The 17432-nt window shown below is 45.5% G+C and overlaps 1 pseudogene across 1 annotated transcript; it reads right to left on the reverse strand.

Moving 5' to 3' along the window:
- Positions 1 to 1577: 1577 nt before the first annotated feature.
- LOC311579298 (large ribosomal subunit protein eL8-like) lies at positions 1578 to 4909 on the reverse strand (annotated as a pseudogene). Its single transcript, XR_014783592.1, has 2 exons — positions 4799 to 4909; positions 1578 to 2518 (listed from the first exon to the last, which is right to left on the reverse strand). The product of XR_014783592.1 is annotated as a large ribosomal subunit protein eL8-like (transcript).
- Between the last annotated feature and the right edge of the window lie 12523 nt (positions 4910 to 17432).

The following is a 17432-nucleotide window of genomic DNA, read 5'->3' on the forward strand; positions in this document are numbered from 1 at the left end:
CCTTTAGCTGAGAAGTTGATGAAATATTGAAGTTACTAGTAAGAGTGGCCACCTGTAGGGCTGGTCCACGCTAGGAAGCACTTCAACCTTTGGCAGGATCTGCCTGGAGGATTAGGATGGAGACCCAGAGCTGTGACTCCAGCTAGACACCGTCGCCAAGGCCGAGATATTGCTGATGGAAGCTGAGAGTCCAGCCATGAATTCAATCTGTGGGTGCTTTTCTGTTGGGGGCCTTCCAGGATTCAGGATGAGTTCTTCCAGGATCCAGGATCCAAGATGAATTCTTCCAGGCTCTAGATAAGCAGACTGAAATGCACAGTTCCCTCTTGGAACTTGGAGTCTATTAGTTAAAATCAGACAGTAAGTAAAGCCAGTAAACCATGAGAGCTGCCTGGTGTAAGTGCTACGGGAAGGAATAAAGGGGCAGAGTCCACAGATGGGACTGGGTCTGTTTTAACCAAGTTGCTCTGAGAAGCTTTACCGAGAAGGTGACATTTAAGTAAAAGTCTGAGAAACAAGCCATAAGAACGGGGAACTGGAGGACAGACTTGCTGGGATAAGGGGTCAAGTCAGAAAAGAAGCAATTTCAAAAACGACTTCTGTAGTCTTTTGATAATTAACTGAAAGACAAAATAGAATTGTTAACCAAAAATAGTAAAAGTGTGTAAAATTAAACTATGCTTGGTGTGTATTTTGACCTTCGCAGTTTGAAGAGACCTGTTAAGTGGCTTGCTTGGCTTTTCTCTCCAGAGTTTTATGAGGAGACCTAAGGTTACAGGGATGATTGTAGCTCCAGGAGTTTGAGCCGTCTTTGCCTCAGGTCAGGACTTGCCTTGGAGAAACCCACATCCACTACCAGTCAGTAGTCAGGGGAGGACGTTGCCATGGCTGGCAGCTCTGAGTTGTCACCAAGCTCCAAGCCACTGGCAGCTGCCCACGTTGCTACTCCATTGCAGTTCCTCCTGACCAATTCTCTCACCCTGCTCCGGAGACGCTGGTCCCACACACATCCCTCACCTCAGGTCAGGCGGACTTCCGCAGAGAACACACCCTTACTATGCATTTGATTTGTCTCTTACCCCTACCTGCCACTCTATAAACAGGCAAGTATAGCTTCTCTCTCCACTTAGAGTGTAGCCTCACATGCCCTGGAGGACCGGGCATCCTAATTACACACCTAAGGATGCCATTCCTGTTATGTCCAGAAAGACCCATAGCAACTCGCTCAGCTCCTGACACAGATGCTGAAGGGCAGCAGGCTCAGGACCACAAGCAGCCTTGCCAAACCATTTCTCTAAGGCTGTTTCTCCCCCCTGGTGATGTAGCCAACACCACCCCCCACCTTGAGTGCTCTTATTCCTCCCCAGGAAATACAAGTCTTTTATCAGCACCTGGGAGGAAAAGGGGTTCAACCGCCCTGCAGACACAATCCGCGAATGTGATGCTAAGCTCAGCGACCTTGAGACTTTATTTTTAATGTTTAAATGTTTCGAAAGAAAGAAAGAAAGAAAGAAAGAAAGAAAGAAAAAAAGAAAGAAAGAAAGAAAGAAAAATTCATGAGAGAGAGTGGCATGGGAAATCATTTTCAATGCAATGGTCATTTTCTTTCTTTTTTTTTAAATTTTTAAATTATATTTATGTACAGAAAACTTAGCAGTGTCCATTTAACTCACTTTAGTGGCCAGTTAGTTCTCTAGCCTTTGCTTTTCCCAGTTTGGCAATGCGAGCCACCAATTTAGGACCCAGGACATTGCCTCCCCAGTGATGGCTGATTTCATCGTATCTGTCATTGTAATTGATCCTAATAGCTTCCACCAGCTTAGCCAGAGCATCCTTGTCTTCCAAGTTAACCTGTGTGAAGGCAACAGTGGTGCAAGTCCTCCTGTGGACCAGCCACCCCAGCCTGGCCTTTCCCTTGATGATGCAGTAAGAGACCCCCATCTTTAGATACAGGGCAGGCAGGAAAACCACCAGCTCAATGGGGTCTACGTCATGGGCAGTCACCACCAGCGGAGCCTTCTTGTTCTCCACCAAGGTGGTGACTGTGTTGACCCCTGCTCGAAGGACAGGTGGTCTCTCGGTTGGGACGTCCCCAGCAGCTTTCTTCTCAGCACGGGCCAGTAGTCTTTGCTTCTTCTCCTGCTTTGTCTCTGGCCTGTACTTGTGGGCAAGCTAAAGCAACTGGGTAGTTATTTGCCGGTCCAGGGCCTGGGTGAACTGGTTAATGTCAGAAGGGACTTCGAGCCACTTACAGAGGATGGCCCTTTGCCACTGCAGCCTGATGTAGCGGGGCCATTTAACAAAGCGAGTGAGATCTCATTTGGGCTGGATGTCCTGCCCGATGCCAATGTTCTTGGGCCTTTTCTCAAACAAAGGATTGACCACCTTTTGGGCCTCCTGTTTCTTCACGACGGCAAGGGGCCGGGGCCACCTTCTTCCCCTTGGTCTTCTTTCCCTTGGGCATCTTGCTGGGCTGGAGAAGCGCAACAGTCATTTTCAAAACGCAAATAGTCCTCTCCTTTCTAAAATTTGAATAAAAGTAAAACTCAATGTTAGGAAGTTATAGAGACAATAGTTCAGCTTGTGTCATGTGCCAAATATCATCTCTATATTGAATATATATATATTCTAAGGCAACAAGTTGCTACATGGCAGAAGAAGAAAACTTTTACATTGCTGGTCAGCTGAGACTCTGCTAGAAAGCATAGAAGAGGAACCGGGGTGATGGATTAGTGGGTAAAAGCACTTGCTATGTAAGCATAAGGACTGGAGTTCGGATCCCCAGTGGCCTTGTAAAATGCCAGGTGTAGCTACCCATACCTGTAACCTCAGCTGGGGGAGGGGTTAGTGGCATAACTGTTGTGGCCTGCTGGCCGGCCAGTCTAGCCAAAATGGTGAGCTCCTGGTTCAGTGAGAGACTCTGTCTCAAAAGAACAAAGTAGAGTGTAATACAGCAGAACACTAGAGGCCCTCCTCCATACTGGCACACAGGGGCACACGGATTCACACACACACCATGAACACACAAATAATAATAGAAAAGTGTTATAAGCATAATAGTTTTTAAAGACAGGAGACCCTGAGCAACCTGTGCTGAGGGAGGAAGGAGGCTTACCACAACAGTTTATCTCTCATTTGAGGCTGGAAGCTGGGAGGTCCAGGAGCAAAGTGCCAGGAGATCATCCCTGATGAGGGTTCAGCTCTTTGTTTCCAGGGCCCCCCCCCACTAGATCAGTGGTTCTCAACCTGTTGGTGATTACTCCTTTGGGGGTAAAATGACCCTTTCACAGGGGTCACCGGAGGTCATGGGAAATAGCAAATATTTAGATTATGATTCACAGCAGTAGCAAAATTACAGTTATGAAGTAGCAACAAAATAATTTTATGGTTGGGGGGTTCACCACACTATGTGAAACTGTGTTAAAGGGTCGAAGCGTTAGAAAGGTTGAGAACCACCACACTAGATCCTCCCTTGAGATCTTTCATGAAGAAGAGATTGCTTCTTTCTCTTCTTTGTGTGTGTGTGTGTGTGTGTGTGTGTGTGTGTGTGTGTGTGTGTGTGTGTGTGTGTTTATGTAGGTCTTGTGGCTTGATGCATCTCCACTAGCCCCACTCTGTCTCTTCCTCTAAGGGCCCTAATCTCATCCCTAAGGGCCCCACCCTTATGAACTGACTAATTTTTGAAGTCCTCGCCTCCCAGTGCAACATAAGCACTCAGGCCATAGCAATGTAGAAAACAAACACGCACATATGTTGTTTGCTTGTTAAATTTATACACTGTCACATTAAATACGTGTTTCCTACGCAGACTTTTGGTTCACAAACCTGGCTACATAATAAAATTAGTCACCCTACAGTGGCCAGGCCCAGTTGCAGACTAGAGGAATTAAAATCTGAAGCTGAAGGTGTGTGTGTGTGTGTGTGTGTGTGTGTGTGTGTGTGTGTTTCACAAACTTGCGGCTATCCTGTCCTGTTTCAATGTTGGGAAAATGGTGGTGTAGAATCTCTGTTGAGCTTGGCTGAGATGGAAAACTCTGTTTTGATCTCCTTAATAGAAATCCAAAAAGATAGAGCTCCAGGCTCCTTCCCTGCTCTCTCTTGACACCTGAGCTTGCTAATGAAGGATCTGTTCCTAACCACTGGGTCATTTTCATCAATACTCTGGGTGGCTTAAATTCTCACCACCAAGACCTCACCAGGTGGCAGGTGGCAGGACATCGGAAGAAGGTGTCAGCCTCCCTGTATAAGACGGTGTCACAAAGACACATGGCTGCTCTCCTATGGCTCATATCCCGGTACCACACTAGGGTAGAATCTGAAGGATGTCACATCTCCTGCAGTCACTCAAGCAGAAAAGGGAGTCACTTAATGGGTTGGTTTCGATCATACTGGGCTGAACCGACAAGGTGGGGATAAGCTTTAGTTATTATCATAGGGGAAAAAAAAAAAAAGAAAAGAAAAGCAGCGCCCTCTATTGACAAAAGAAAGAAGCTCACATTTTCTCTGTGCACCTCAGCTAAGGTTAGCGATTTTGCTTTCTCTGACATAGAAAATTGTGATACTCAGGTACATCCATCCACATGCCTCTAGGCACACAAATACACAGGCAAACACACACATACACACATGGGCACACATACACACACACAGGTATACACACACACACACACACACACACACACACACACACACACACACACACGGGAACACAGACCCAGGTGTACACACACAGAGGCATACACACACAGGCACACATTGAAGACCAAGGCAGTGCAAACAAGGACTTCATTAACAGCACCAGCCTGGTCTTAGACTGTTGGGCAGAGGCCAAATGCCAGCTTCCAGGAAGCAAATCCAGACTTACCCCCATGAGAAACGCTGCTAACGAACCCATCAGTGGTGCCAACGCTCTGACTTGCAGAGTAACACAGCAGCTTCCTGAACTGGCTGAACAGGCAAGGAAGTTCTCCTTGTCACCACTTGAGGTCAGCATAGCCACTGTAGAAGGATTCAGGTTTGTCAGCCAAGTCCCTGAGGGGGAAAATCTGGTGAACTATACAGTGATGAAATAACTTTAGGGGTTTCCAGTGACCCTTTTTATGCCTGCTGCTTCACGTTCTGTTTGTGTTTTTCCATGTGCAGAAATCATCCATTTACTTGCAAAGGCTGATACCGGGTGTGTACCATTCATTCTGTTAAAAAAAAAACCAATTTGACAATTTCATACATGTATAATGAATTTTAGTTGTTTTCACCCAGCTTCCATTTAGCCAACATGTTTTGTGTGTGATCATGTGAGAGAGAGAGAGAGAGAGAGAGAGAGAGAGAGAGAGAGAGAGAGAGAGAGAGAGTGTGTGAGTGCCTGTGTGTGGAAGCCATAGAACAACCTTCAGATTTCATCTCACTCTCTTGCAGGAAGTTTGCCAAGCTGACTAGGCTGGCTGGCATGAGCCACAGGAGTCTTCCTGCCCCTGTACCACCAACACTGGAATTAGAAACACATTTTATGGAAATCCAACTCGGGTCCCCCTGCTTCCAAGATCACCAGCAGAGCTGTCCCCGAGACCTTCATGTACAAGCAGCATCCTGTAACACAGTGTCACGTCCTACAGAGCATCCTGTAACACAGTGTCACGTCCTACAGAGCATCCTGTAACACAGTGTCACGTCCTACAGAGCATCCTGTAACACAGTGTCGCGTCCTACAGAGCTTCGGATATTCTGGATGCCAAATAAGGCTTGGAAGTGGCCATTCTGTGGGAAAGGAAGCCCAGCTTAGTGCTCAGCCTGGCTTTGCCATTTGGCAGCTGGGCAACCATGGGTAAGACATTTTAACTCTCTCTTATAGCTGCATCTCCTTGTACATACAACATGCATGGTAAACACCTGCCTTCTACCTGGTTTTGAAAATTAAAGGTGTTGAGTGAGGAGATTGGCAGAACGGTCATTAAACATTTGTTCACATCTGTGAAATGACACGTGTGCAACACTGAGTGGACGCTAATGTAGAGAGTGGACTTTGATATGTCTCTGGAGGGTCGCCAACTCAGCAGTCATACTGCTTTGGTGGGGGCTATTGGTAATGGGAGAGGCTGTGTGTTTTGGCATATGTACAGTGCCTCCTTACCTCCCTCTTAATTCTGCTATAAGACCTGAAACTTCCCGTTAAGTGTTTTCATTAAAACATTAATGATGTCACTTGTACTCATGAACACAAACTGAAGGCTTGTATACTGCGTAGGCAGGTGTCCATCTGTCCCTTCTGCCAGTGGTAAAAGAAATGACTCCTTTTGGCAGATGGGAACCAGTTTCAAAAGTTCCTGAGGAATTCTGGCTCTTATCTAATCACCAGAAATCCTCGTATAGTCCAGATTTAGCGTGTTTGTCAATAATTTGAGCTGCATTTTGGAGTTTGAGAGATTAGGGTTTCCTTTGGACCTGACAGTTACAAAAATTAGTTTTCTTTCCATGTTTTGCTTACTAACAATCGCTCTAATGTGTTCTCTGGCTCAAAAAAAAAAAGTGTGTGTGTGCATATGGGTGTTCACACAGACTGTATGTGTGCATGTGGACACGCACACGTGCACATACACACACACACACACACACACACACACACACCAGAAGTCAAATGTCTTCCTCCAACACTTGTATTTGTATTTTTTGAGACAGGTCTCTCATTGAGCCTGGAGATTGCCGTTTCAGCTGGACGGTCTGCCAGCAAGCCCCTGACATCCTCCTGTCTATGCCTTCGCCCCCCCCCCCCCCCCCCCGCCAACCAGTGTTGAGGGTTCAGGTGTACACATCCCCACCCTGGCTTTTGTGGGTTCTTGAAATCTGAATTCAGGTCTTCACGAGTGCACAGTAAGCACTTGGGCCCACTGAGCCATCTCCTTAGCCCTCCTTAGATTTTTTTTTAAAGATTTATTTACTTATTATGTATACAGATGTCATTATAGATGGTTGTGAGCCAATATGTGGTTGCTGGGAATTGAACTCATGACCTTTGGAAGAGCAGTCAGTACCCTTAACCTCTGAGCCATCTCTCCAGCCCCCTTCTTAGATTTTTAACACGGCTAGTGGTAGAACTTTGCAGGCATCTTATGGTGTCTAGGCTTTGCATCCCATGTAGCCCTTTCTCGTTCGGAGATTATAAACAGGAGCTGGAATCCTATAATCTCTCTTGGGTTTTTAAAAAAATGGTTTTATTTTCATATTTAAATCATCAACCCCCTGAAGTCTATTTTTATGAACAAAGTATGGTACTGGACCCACGTTTCTCTTCCTCTCAAGAGCTTCCTGGTTGTCCTAGATTCTTTTATCAAGGAATAATCTGGATTTCCTCCCCTGGCCTGAAACCTTCTTAGATTTTGAAAGAATCCACATAGGTCAATGACTTCTAAATTTGGCAGCAGAAAACTGTGAGGTCAGAACTTCAGGCGCAGCTTACAGCCCCATTGTGCCTCTCCTCATTTGGAAAAAGAAGAAATAAAGGTGCTTCAAGGTGACGTTACACTTCAATAAACAGTTGTGTGGGAGAATGGAAAGAACACGGCCCTCAAATCAGAACGCCATCCCGCTTCTTCTCCTGCTCACTAACTGTGAGCAAGACACACAACTGCTTTGAGCTCACTTCTCCTCGGTGCACAGAAACATCAGGCACCATGTGCCGCCGTGCCATAACGTGCACACGTTCAAGTGCATCCGTGGCTGTGAAGGGGCTTTTAAACTGTGGGGGCCTGGTTGCTGTGGCAACACAACTCAGACTTGCGAATGTTTCAGTGTTGCATCTTTATAATTTCTTTAGAGCTGATCAGCTTTAAATTTTTACCTTACCGGTGAGAATCCCGGGTCTGTGGTTTTTTAGCATTATTGTTTTAGACAGCAACTAGTCAGGGAGGTGGTAGGAAGAAAGGGAGGAATGACCGAGAAGTTCAGTGTCGTCTGCCTGGCAGAAGGGTTAAAAAAAAAAAAAAAAAAAGAAAAAAAAAGAATGACGTTCCCAGCCTCAAAGGCTCCCAGCCTTCTAGGACTTTTGTTTTGTTTTGTTTTGCTTTGCTTTGTTTTTGAGACAAGGTTTCTCTGTGTAGCCCTGGCTGTCCTGGATCTCAGTCTCTAGACCAGGCTGGCCTCCAACTCACAGGGGTCTGTCCACCTCTGCCTCCCAGGTGCTGGGATTAAAGGTGTGCACCACCACGGCCACCACACAGCTTCTAGGATTTTTTAAAAAAATGTCTGTCCTATGGTTGATAGCAGTTTTGTTGGCAATGCAGAGCGGTGGTAAGAACCAGGCACTGTGGTGGTCTGACCACATTCCCTCCCCTGTCCATGCTCACTTAACCCCACTCCACCCAGGGATTGTGAGGATAACATTCCTTGTGTTCATGCAAGCCTTCCCAGAGGGATCCTGACAGCTCATACTTGCCCCAGGGAACACAGTATCCTGTGCCTGTAGCCTGTAGCCCATCCTGCTGGGGACATGCCACCAAAGTAGGACGTTGCTCTTTTCGCACCCCACAGACCAACAGGAAAATGCTACTAAAATCTTGTCAACTTAGGCTGAAAAGACAGCACAGTCACTCTATTATCCCAACGGGAAGGCACAGTGTCCAAGAAGACAGAATGTGGGAAGCACAGTGGACACAAAATAAGCACATTGGGTGATGGTTTAAGGAAAAGGTCCTTAGGACCAAGACAAAGAGAAACTACAGGGCAGTTGAGGGAGGAACAATGCCGCAGTGATTTAATTTGTTGGAACCTGAGAAACCTGTTCTTCAGAGTGCCTCAGCTGGGAACCCGGCGCTATCACTTTTTCCATCAATGCAGCTACCAGGTAAGTCACTTGGTGGCTAATGTTGATCAGGCTTGGAAAGCACAGAGGCCCTCCACGTTCTTTATTGTAAAACCCTTCAGCCCCCAGAGAAATGGGCGACAACCATGCTTCCATGGTTAGCACATTCTAATATCTTCTATTAGATTCTAAAACTTTGAAAACTGGTCACGCAAAACACTCCAGCAGTTGGTCCAGGTGCTGTGACAAACAACATTTTCTCTGGGCCAGTCATCAACAAGTGAGTCCTTGGGGAAAGAATTAAAAACCACGATGGGGTGTTTACACTTTTTGGGGGGAGGTGGTCCGTATTATTTCATGCAATGAAAAAAATTATTTTGATGCAAATTTTCCATTAAATTTATTCCAATCTAAAGCTAGAGAAATAAATGTACACATGAATGTTGTTGTCAGTGCTGGTCTCGGGTGGGGAGTCACCCAGTGCTCACACTCAGGAGCCCCCCACTTGGCTCCATGTTCCAGTGAAGAAGGAGTCATATATGTTTATTTAGCACGGAGCCCTACAAAGTATGTAGTCAGTCCTGCTCACTAGATAACAGATTATGCTCAACATCACAGACAAGCGAGGTGTGGTGGGGCACCTCTTCAGTTCTAGCATTCAGGAAAGAAGGGCAGATCTCTGTAACTTCAAGGGCAGCCTGGTCTACTTAGGAGAGTTTCAAGTTAGGGCTATAAAATGAAACACATTCTCAGGAAACAAAACAGAGACAAAGCGATAAAGACACACAGACAGACACACAGACAGACAGACAGAGACAGAGACAGACAGACAGACAGACAGAGACAGAGAAAGAAGAAAAGACCTTATACTCAGGCTGGTGACACATGCATATAATCCAGTACTCACGAGGTTAGAGCCAGAAGATCACCACAAGTTCTAGGCCAGCCAAGGGTACACAGCAAAATTGTGTCTCAACAATTAAAATTAAATATGGTTTAAAAAGAAAACAAGAAAAGAGGGTCTGGAAAGATGGCTCAGTGGTTTAGAGCACTTATTATTCTTACAGGGTTCCCACCACTAGCTGCCTTAACTCCAACTCCAGGGAATCAGATGTGCTCCTCTGGCCTCCTGGGGCACCTGCACTCAAAGGCACACACAACGAGTAGGCACACACACACATAACAAAAAATTAAAATAAATATAAAAGTAAAACTCAAGAAAATAAAAAAGGGAAATCTTTACAGGGAAAATGCTCTACATGCCAATAATATACAGACACAAAGTATAAAATTTAAATAAACAGCAGTGAATAGATAGTTTTGAAAGGAAAAAAACAGCTATAGTTAAGTTGGTTTGGGAACGTTCTCACCATGTTATACGGCCTAGTTAGAGGAAGGGAGAGAGAGAAACTGAGGAGAGAAGATTGGTCAAGGGTGTAGGAGAGAAACAAAGAGTAAGCAGGAGGTGGGAGGGCGAGCTGAAGTTAGCACCAAGCCCAAATGTATTTTTTTGATGAAAAAAAAAATGGTTATTTCTGGTGAATTATCTGTGGATAACAGATTTGTTGGTGGGATGTATTATGCGCTGTCATCATTGTGTGACTTTTGTTTACTTATCTATTTGTATTACATTTAGTGTGTGTGTGTGTGTGTGTGTGTATGTGTTCATGTGTTTGTATGTGTTCGTGTGTGTATGTGTGCACACACACATAGAGGTCAGAAGACAATTTGCTAGAGTCCTCTTATACTCCATGGGCTCTAGGGACTAAACTCAGGCCATCAGACTCAGCAGCAAGCGCCTTTAACACTGAGGCCCCCATAATCTGCATTTGAATTTTTTCTGGTCTGGGCTTGTTTTGAACCAAACTAGAAACCTCATCGCAGTTATCCTTCGGGAGCTGAACTCAAGGTAAAGCTCGTGCCTTTGATCTCCGGTTTCTCAGGGTACATGGCAAATTGCCTTGATTTCTAGTGATAACATCAAAAAACAAAACAAAATAAGAAACTTCTTTTCTTATACTGCTGCGCTAATAGAAACCTGTCCTTTTAAACTTTCAGTGTTGCTAGGCAATTAATTAACTTTTTCCATCCTACTAATTTTTTCCACCAAGTTTTTTAAAAAAACTATATACATGATTCTGTTGCTTTAATGGTAGTATAGACACAATAAGTCACTCTGAAAATGCAGCACCCAGGGTGTATATTTAGAAATTTTAGTGCAGACACACACCCCCCCACACACACTTCTGTAGCACTGGAGTGTGTAAAGCATTACAGGAAGTCCACTGTGGTTGAGTTCAATCATTTCCTTGTAGGTTGGCTGGTAAGCCCAGGAAAGTGCTTTGTTCCCAGGGAGGCGAAGCTATAAATGGTGCTTTGGTCCCCAGGCTCAAAAGGACTGCGGCAGAAACATTTGCCTTTGCAACAAAAGTAGAAAACAAAATCACTGGTTGCACACAGTAACAGAGGAGAAGAGGGCACCTAATAAAGTCAACCTGGATGCTTTGAACACCCCAGCAGCAGGATTCCAGTACAGCAGCAAGGAGACGTCCAGATGGCCCAGGCCCTTTGTAGCCTTAGTTGACAGCCTGTGTGTTCTTCAAGGGGCCCAAGCTGTGCTTTTTGTGATGACCTGTTCTAGTTTCATCCTTCCAGCCAAGCACAGAAAGGAAGGCCAGAGAGGAAGGAAGGCCTCCCTGAGATGCCCCGAGAGCTACATTGGGTGGCCTTCAGCGCGGTCACTGGGTCCTGCCCTGGGAACACCACTGCCCCCTGTACTCCTCTTGCTTTGTGAAGCTCCAGCTCACACCGCCTCCTTTCTGGGGAAGCTGTCCCATTTTCCTGCCTTCCCCACTGGCTCACAGACTAGAAAAGCACACATCTTGCCATTTCATTCTCGTTAGGCCCAATGTGTCCCCTTCACTTGCCTAGGAAACTGCATGAAGGAAGAAAGAATTTAAAGTCTTTCTTTTTTCCCTCAAGGATTTCAGGGGCCTACCTAACACAGGATGCATGCTTCATTTGTCAAAGTTGGCATCAAGCTTTGAGTAAAAGTCAGGACTGAGGAGGAAAAAGAGTGAAACCTTGTCCGTCCAAAAGGGATGGCTCAAGACTGCAAAGGAGTGTGATCCCAGGACCCAGGGAAGTGAAGGCCGGTGGAATTATGTGAGTTGGAGGCCAGCCTGTTCTACAAAGAGAATCTAGGATAGCCAAGGCTACACAGAGAAACCCTGTCTGGAGAAAAAAAAAAACAAAAAACAAAAACAAAAAAACAAACCAAGCCAAAGCAAAAAACCAAATGGTGGTGGCTATACTGTGAGGCCTTTTCTGCCACCCTGCCTCTCTATGGACAATTCTTGGTGTTCCTATGGGAATGACGCTGCAGATTTGAGTGGGCCTCCAACCTGGCTACACAGTGGAGGAGCGTGGCTGTTCTCAGACTCCATGTTTAGTTCAGAGATGGAAATGTGCCCTTAGTATGTGGGTTAGGATTCCGTTTTTGTCTGCCTACCTGTGATGTCACTGCTTACCTGCCACGGGGGCATGGCCCTGTCCTGGGCCATATAAAAGACACTCTCCACATGGCTCTCTCTCTCTCTCTCTCTCTCTCTCTCTCTCTCTCTCTCTCTCTCTCTCTCTCTCTCTCCTCTCTCTCTCTCTCTCTCTCTCCACTTGTGTCTCCAGAGACAGTTCCTGTATCTCCTTATTAACCTCTTAAGTGGATCTGTTGTGTGGTGTGATTCCATCCCTCTGTACAGCTCCGCCGTTCACCTCTAACCTCCACTTTTACAATGTGTCTGGTCCAAAGGGAACCCCATTTCCCTAAATTCTGGTGCTTAGACAAAAGCCAGGTCCCCACCACCAAAGAAGCCAGTCCCTTACCTCTGGAAAAAGGGACAAATGGCTACCTGTGGTACCTATTAGCATACCAAAGTGCATGCTCTCTCCAGGCTCCCTCAGAAGCACAAGTGCTGCTCTCCTCACCTCCTTCCACCATAAACTTCTCCATCTCATGGGTTCCCTACCCCCAGCTTCCCACCCTCCCTATAATCCTGCTGGTTTGACTATGCTCTCTCTTGGTCTCTCTTTTGCCTTCTCTTGGCCCTGTCTTCCTCTCTATGCCACCTCCCTCCTGTTTCTCTCCTGGCCAGGCCCAGTCGGCCAGCCATGTTCAGTGTAGTACTTTCTCTCTCTGCTCTGGACTCTTCCAGATGCCTCTGGTCAGTCTCTCCCTCAAATCTAAGATTTAAAAAAAACAAAAAACCTCCTGCTTAACCATAACATGGAGTGGTCCTGCTGTCAGTTTATACCATATGTGATCAGGCCATATCTTCCGACATCTGAGGATGTTATGTCCATCCTGTTGAACTGAACCCATAGATCTGGAAGCCTCTGGAACACCTACAGTGGTCATGTGGTGGCAAATATTCAACACTTGCTTCTTCTTCTTTTTTTTTAGTGAAGGAGAATTTTTTATTAATTTATTCATATTACATCTAGATTATTAGCCCTTCCCTTGTTTCCTCCTATTCCTCCCTCCCTCCCACTTCCCCCCTTCTCCCTCCCCTATGTCTGTGATTGAGGGAGACCTCCTCCCCCTATATATGCTCTTAGAGTATCGAGTCTCTTCTTGATAACTTGCTATCCTTCCTCTGAGTGCTGCCAGGCTTCCCCATCCAGGGGATGTGGTCAGAAAAGGGGCACCAGAGTTCGTGTGAGAGTCAGATCTCACTCTCCACTCACTGGTGGAGAATATCCTGTTCATCGGCTAGGTCTTGGTAGGGGTTCGAATACTGCCTATATTCTCCTTGGCTTGTGCCTTAGTTTGAGGAGGACCCCAGGACCCAGATCCGCCTGTCATAAAGTTCTTCTTGTAGGTTTCCAGGACCCTGTGGATCCTACTATTTCCCTATTCTTCCATGCTACTCTCACCTAAAGTCTCAATAGGATGTCCTCTCCTCTGACCCATTTTCCTGGTAAGTAAAGTTTTTCATGGGACATATCCCTTGGACTAGTGTCTTGATATAAGTGAGTATATACCATTTTCAACACTTGCTTCTTGAAGGGGGAAAAGTTCTCGGCTGATAACATTGACCTCTTCCTGGAATGAAAACCCTTCTCTCACTGCTATTAGAAGCTTCAACATAAGGTCCCTCACACAGAGATAAATACAGGTGATGTGACTAGCCTCAACAGCATCCATGATGGAAATTTAATTAGGGAGAGAAGAGTTAAGTGGATTTGTTACATTTATTTTTCAACAAATTTAATTTTAATCTCATAATATATATTATTTTTCAAGCATTGCTAAATACAGGTTTACGAATTCTCTAAAAGTTGACCACTGTCTCTGAATTATTGGTATGGGCTCGAGCCAGCTATCCGTTGGGCAAGAGCCCTCTGGCCATCTTGGAGGAAGGAACTAAGCAAGTGGCCCCAAATAAGGGAAGGGAGACATGGTCCTAAGCGTGATGCTTGGGAATAGGGGCGATTTCTGAATTTTTCATTTTTCTTTTAGGTACCCAGTCACTTTAAGAACCCTAAGGCATATTATCAAATACACTTTTAAGAAGTTCCTAACAATGGCCAGTCCCTTATCAACAAGACAAAACCCCTTGACAAACCTGCATAGGATCACCTCTTTCAAATTATTTAGAAAGTCTGAGGTGGCATCTCACAGTTGCTTTGACTTGAGTCTCTTTGGTTTGGTAAGATGATGTACTTGTTTCTATAACCTTGCTTACCATCTGCTCGCTTTTCCATTGGGGCCTAGCCATTTACCTTCACATGTGGAAACTCTCTTTATGCTTTGCAGGGCATCATTAAAGGTCTTTTCCTGTGAAGTGACCTAGTACTTCTTAGACATAGGGTCCTCCTGTTCATAAAAGAGCAGAATGGACATTCTCTGAGAATGACCATGGCCCATCTGGTTTCCCCATCCCAACTGCTCAAGTTTCTAGTCGCTCAATCTTCAGATGGTTGTTGCAAGAGAGAACTTGAATTCTCGCCCTTGGTCAGTTTGAGGATGGGCTAGAACACCTTTCAAAAGCCAACTCACCCTAAGGGCCAACGCTGCTAGTTAACTAGCATTAAGCCACATACAAAGTTCTTTTCATAAACAAGAGGCTTTGTTGTTCTGGCCAGAGACATTGTTGTCTTTGTAAAAAGAACACTCTGTCTGGGTTGGGAGTGAATTGGTCTTGGTCCTTTCTTGTTTTGCTCTAGTTTGCAGTCTTTATCTATTTTAGACTTTTTCAGGGGATGGAGTCACTGGAGAAACAAAGCTTGATTCCCTAGTCTGTTCCTTGGGTAGAGACAGCCACCGCTTTCCCATGGAGGGTCTACTTTGGCTACTAGTGTTACTGGACTTACGGTCGCAGCCTGTGCCCCAATGAGCCAGCTTTGGCCACCTGTCCTTGATAAACTAACTGAAGCAGCCAAATTAATAGAGAAAACAAGAAAAGGAGATGTGTTCAATGTGGCCACATTGGGAAGAGGGACGAAGGGGTCTAGTGACCCACCCAAGTCCATCTGCGGGCATCTGACTCAGGGTCAAAGTTTAAGCAGAGGAGCTGTGTATTTCCCAGAAGCCCTCACTCAAGGTGTGGTCCTTCCCACCACTGAACTTTCTGGAAGGTTCGATGATTAGTTGTAAATCTCTTTCCTGGAGAAAAGTTCTCTTCTGCCTGGTCCAGGTTTTAGATCTTTTCCTCCCCGCCCCCCATGTGAGATTCTTGGGGGGAATTTCAGCTTCTTAGGGTCCATTGTTTCAAAAGTCTGATAGTCAAGTGGGAGATAAAAGCATCTCCAAAAGATAGGCCAGCTAGACTAGCTTTGAAGAAGGATAGATCAAACTATGTGCCGACTCAAGACCAGTTTTCCTGGCCATTCAGTTCCCATTGTTGTAAACGATTAGGATTTTACGCTGAGGAGTGCTAGCACATGCTTTTAATCACAGCACTCAGGAGGCAGAGGCAGACGGATCTCTGTGAGTCTGAGGCCAGCCTGGTCTACAGAATGAGTTCCAGGACAGCCAGGGCTACGCAAAGGATTTCAATCATTGTTAGCCAGTTCAGTGCCTGAGCAAGAACAGTTTAAGTCCATCAGCACTGCCACCCAAAAATGGTCTAAGAAGGATCTTCTACACCACCACTCGGAATTATATCTGACTAACAAAGAGTTCCTAAATTGCTAACATCACCTTAATTATTAATACTGCTTAATGTCCAGATCACAGCATCTCCGCAGTTGACTCAGGTGCTCTCTGTAGTTGATTTCCTCAAACCAACGTCCAGATTAGGTTCATGCATTGATTATACTTGATTGTTATGGCTCTTGAATCTGATTTAACTTTTAACATCTCCTCTTCTTATTCTCTTCCCTTCCTTCTTCCCTCTTTTCTTTTTTTCAAAACCAAGTGGTTGCCTTATAGATTGTTTACATCTGGATTTTTAAAAAAATTATTTTAAAATTAATTTATTCAAATTACATCTCAATTGTTATCCCCTTGCTTGTCTCCTCTCTTTCCTCCCTCCCTCCCCCTTTCACTCTATTCCCCTCCCCTAGCTCTGTGACAGGAGGGGACCTCCTCCCCCACCATATGGTCACAGCCTATCAGGTCTTATCTTGATAGCCTGCCTCTACTTTCTCTGAGTGCCACCAGGCCTCCCCACCATGGGGAAGTGGTCAAATAGGGGGCACCAGAGTTCATGTTAGAGTCAGTCCCTGCTCTCCACACAACTGTGGATAATGTCCTGTCCATCGGCTAGATCTGAGTAGGGTACATCTGGATTTTCAGAAAAGGCAAAAAACTCATGATAAGAAATGAGATCGCAGTTTGTCTAATGTTTTGCCTGTACACTGTAGTCCTAGCATACTTGCTAACTGCACCCTTGCACTCTCCAGATGCCCTCACTTGGATTATTAGCTATGAGTTCACTCTATGTAAACTGAAAAGTTCGCTCAGAGAGGGAGACATCGACTCTCCTTTGTTTCCCATCAGGAAGCATTGTGGGTAGTGCCTGCCTTGCACCATCAGATCGTAACTCTGTAAACCTCGGCTCTACAGCTGGCCAATAGCCTCAGAGATGAGACTCTGATGCTGTGCTGTGGTCGGGATGTCTCGCCTACTGGCTTTGGCTTTAATTGATGGTCCTTCACTTAATCTATTCTTCATTTGGGATTGTGCAATGGTGGTTTTACTGGACAACGACTCCAAGGCCTTTGCGTATGCGAGGCACGCATTCTACTACTGAGTCAAGTCCCTAGACCCCTCTCCTTCTGTTCCCCCTTTCTTTTTCTTTTCCTTCACCTTTTAAAACTCTTTTAGAGATGTATTTGTTTTGTTTTATCTATATGAGTAATTTGTCTGCGTGTATGTATGTACACAGCACATGTATATATTGCTCTCAGAGGCTGGAAGAGGCCAGCACATCCCCTGGAACTGGGAACCACTGTGCTGGGAACCCAGTATGGGTCCTCTGCAAGAGCATCAAGTGCTCTTAACCTCTGAACCTTCTCTCCAGCCCGCTTCTATTTCTTCTTCTGAGATAGATTCTCACTCTACAGCCCCAGTTTGTGTGGAAACTGTTCTATAGAACAGACTGGCCTTGAACTTAGAGACCCACCTGCCTCTATGTCC

Source organism: Acomys minous (assembly GCF_964271855.1).
Source record: "Acomys minous genome assembly, chromosome: 2".
Lineage (NCBI taxonomy): Eukaryota > Metazoa > Chordata > Mammalia > Rodentia > Muridae > Acomys > Acomys minous.